The sequence below is a fragment of the Myotis brandtii genome, unplaced genomic scaffold, assembly GCF_000412655.1.
Source record: "Myotis brandtii unplaced genomic scaffold, ASM41265v1 scaffold156, whole genome shotgun sequence".
Taxonomy (NCBI): Eukaryota; Metazoa; Chordata; class Mammalia; order Chiroptera; family Vespertilionidae; genus Myotis; species Myotis brandtii.
The window spans coordinates 515,051-519,333 of record NW_005355666.1 but is presented as its reverse complement, the minus strand read 5'-3'; positions in this window follow the sequence as shown (position 1 = coordinate 519,333).

Here is a 4,283-nt window from a genome sequence, read left to right as displayed (position 1 = left end):
TTTTTTACAGAGAGGAAGGGAGAGGGATAGAGAGTTAGAAACATCGATGAGAGAGAAACATCGATCAGCTGCCTCCTGCACATCTCCCACTGGGGATGTGCCCGCAACCCAGGTACATGCCCTTGACCGGAATCAAACCTGGGACCTTTCAGTCCGCAGGCCGACGCTCTATCCACTGAGCCAAACCGGTTTCGGCTGTAATGCCCTTTTGTGGAAAGATTTAGAAATAGAATTATTAAAGATGTTAAACAGATTTAATACCAATTTTAGATTGTTTTTCCCTGCAATTATCAGTTTACTTACATAATAACTGTAGTAAACAGTTTCAAGGAAGGCTCTTCTAAGGAAATATTACATGTTTAAAGCTTTTCATTCTTTTTTTGGATGTCTGTGGTTGTAAAAATATATATTATATATATTGAAGCATCAATTAAGTGACTCCCATGTTAGGATTGTTTATGGACCTAAGTTACCAAATTATTTGTTTGTTTGTTTGATTTTGAGAGCTGCCTCATAGCCCTAGAGAGAATAGCAGAATGGAAAATGGCTGCTATTCATTTGCCCAATTTACCAGTACATGTTGGTGAGAAGGAGAAAAGGCCACTACCTCAGACTGGAATGGAACAGCTATGACAGCAGCCCCCCCTCTCCAAACCCCTCCCCAGGGAAGAAGACAGCAATGCTAGAAGCACCAGGAGCACATTGAGTTGTCTAGGGAACTTTTGAAAAATACTGATGCCTGGGCCCTTCCCACAGAGATTCAAGTTCAGTTGGCCTGGGCTGAGTCCTGCGCAGAGGAATTTTTAAAAATAATCCCAGGTAAATCTGATGTGCAGCTAGAGTTGAGAACCTCTGGCCCAGATTAAGGGTTTGTAATCCTAATTTACAGGCAAGATTTATTCAGCCATTTTAGACTTCTGGCAATCTTCAGAATTCTCACCAGTGAAGCTAATCTGAGGAAGAAAACAAGGTTACCATAGCTGGTCCCCAAAAGCACGATGAAATAGTAAAGCTCTCATTTTTCACATCACACAGAGCAGAAACTGGAGCGTGCCACTCCGTGACTCTAAGGCTTGGGAGAAGGAACCACAGTGAGCCCAGGCTCAGCCTGGCATGGCTTCCAGGATGCCAAAAAAGTAATTAAACTCATGCCAGCAGGAGAAGGACGGAGACTGAACTGGAAACATAGCCCCTGGGTGCCACTATTACATCCCGGGATTCTCTTTACAGAAATCTTCAAATACTTCCTTGGGAAAAGTGTGACCCAGGCTGTTTGTTATTCACAATCTTCCCTCACTGTGTTCAGTTTCTAAGGGAGAAAGATGCTTCTTAATGTGGCAGCTCTTGGGTTTTCCTTTGTTGTGGAGAATCCACAGTTAATGTATAGGAGATTTTTTTTTTAATGTAAAGACCATAGAGATTCCAAGTTGGAAAAAGAACAACAAAGGGGGTGGGGGGGGGGAGAGAAGCTGTATGGACCGGATAGTAGAGGGGATTTGAGAGAGCTGGAAAGTGATAGTGGGAGAGATTTTCAGAGATCTGTTGCCAGCTGTGTAAAGAGTACTGGGGAAGCAGCAGTGGGGAGAAGCAATGGTTAAGATGTTAGATAGGCATTAAAAATGCATTTCCTCTTTGGTTTTTCTCAAGAGACCAAGTAGAGCTGTAAATTACTCATCATGGATGTTGGCTGCTGACCTAGATTTCTTTGGATGGATGCCTCGCAGTAACTGGATCACATGAGGCCCTGACTTAAATTAAAAGTATTGAGAGTAGATACAACACAGAGAAAGTGAGTTAAAATTAATTATTAATATCTGGAGAAAGATTAGAGAGGCTATCACATTTAGAAAGCAAGAATTGGTTGTTAAGAAACAAACTCATTTTAAGATTAAAAAAAAACTAACTGTAGAACAAGTTTTTCTGAGTGATCCTCTTAGAACACAGTGTAAAGGGGGAACAAAGGAGCTGAACACGTGAAAGTTAAGAGAACAAGGACAGAAGCATCGGCATTGATCTAATGAAAGTTCCCGAGTGGCTAAAGAGAATAGAGGGAAGGGGAATAAGAAAAGAAATGAGATCAAAATGCCCCAGACGTAAAAAAAAAAAAAGACATAGTTTTCATATTTAAAGAGTCAATCACATGCCAAATAGGATCAGTTTACATTTTTTTATCTGAATCTATTACGGTGAAATATCAGCACACCAAAGAAAAAATCCTTAACATTTCCAAAGAGGAAAGACATATTGCCTTCAAAAGAACTAGAATAATATTATTCTCCGAATTCTCATCACTGCCTCTAAATGCTGTAAGAAAGGAAAGAATGTAGCTTCGACTATCAAGAGTGAAAACAGAATAAAGACATATTCAGACATGCAAAGAGTCAAAAAATTTACCCTCCCAAGCCCTTTTCAGGAATTTGGAGAATGTGTTCCAGCGTGTTACTGTGTAAGCCTAGAAAGAGAAAGACATAATATTAAAGAAACAGCAAGTAGAACCAGGAAAATAAGAAGAAGAAATAATTTCAGGACAGCAGCTGCACAAATAACCTGGATGGATACCAAGCCAGTTGAAACAGGGGAAGGAGGCTCCCAGAGAAAACTGTTTGAGAACAAAATCCAACCCAGCAAATGCTGCATCAAAAAAATAAAAATAAAGAGCTCAAAAATGACTGGTGGAGAACATTGTATCGATATAAACGTAGCGCTCACACTACTAACTCTAGTAAACAACTGAAAGTTGGGATTATAAAATAGAACGCAAATTTCAAACACCTTGGTGAAGTCAAATGAAGCATATAACAAAAACATGAAAGGCAGTTTTTCTATATCTGGCGATAGTGGACTAACTTGCTGCATACCAAGTCTCAGCAAGTACAACCAGAAAAACGAGGTAAGGTATTTTTTAAAATCTGTTTGAAGGTATCAGAGCCAATTCAATGAGGGCTTTGAGAGCCAAGATTTAAAAAAGAGATGAGAAACACACAAAGATGAGACCAACGTTCATTTCTGGCTGCTTTTCCCTCCAAGGCATTTACTGATTCTAAAAAAGCAGCTGAAAGGCTGAGAGGCTTAGCAGAAGCGATGACTCATAGACCGAGGAGCTGAGCAGTGTTTCCAATAGTCTCAAAGGGATAGGGGGGAAATTAAAAGTTTAGGGTCCACCAAGGAAAAGAGGCTCTGATAAACACTCCATTTTTTCCACTGGAATCTCAGAAGGGCCATATATTAGAAATAAGGATAAATCAGAAATGAATAAGCCCTCAAAAAGACTTACTCCCAGCTTCAAATCAGTTTAATCCCTGATTATATTAAGGAGAACTGCCTTTCTTTCAGCTGCCAGCCTAAAGCTAAAGTAAAAATATTTTCTTATCCTATAAGAAAATAACACTTTACAGAGAATCAAATTATCTCCGTAATTTTTCATACACAATGTCAAACACTCCCATCAGAAATTATTAAGAGGATTGTGGCCAAGATGGAGTAAGAGGATCAAATTTACCCTCCCACTGAAACAACCAAAAGATGAAAAAAATATCTATGAAACACTGGGTTACAAGACACTAGACATTAGGGCAACAAATGACAATAATGGGGAAAGCTGGGAGACAAACAAGGTGAGCCTTATGATCACCCCAACTACTGCCTTAGGTTTTGAGGTCACAGTGCAGGGAAGGGGAATCCAGGGATAGACTGGCAACCTCCCGGAATTGAGGAGACAGCTGAAAAGCTGAGGAGATCAAAATATCTAGAATCTGCAGGAATGAGTTCCAGAGGGGAGAGACCTGCAAAAGAGAGGACTCCAGCTATCTGCAGAGGGCCCCCCTTGAGTATTTAGCAGAGAACTCAATAAGGTTATGTTACAAAATGCCCAAGGCCAGAGAAACAACCAAGTGAAGAGATTAGAGGGAACAGTACTAGTACTCAGAGTTTACCAGGGCCAAGAATACTGCCTGTTCCCTCTAAACAGACTGGACAAACTCAAAATTCACAGGGAATTTGGCAGAGGACTCAGAAGAATCTTAGGTCAACTATGGAGATAATTAACCCTAGACTAAACATTGTTCTGGTTCTATGTAACAGATCTGAAAAGCAGGACCTGAAAGGATCCAATTGTTTTCCAAGTAACTTAACTGTGTCACAGAATACAGCTCAAGAATGTTTATAGAAATACAACATTAGATAAATGGTGATGGAAAAATTTAAATTTAAAAAGAACTACAAAATTATCCATCACTTGACAAAGTACAATTCACAATGTCTGGTGTCCAATTAAAAATGACCAG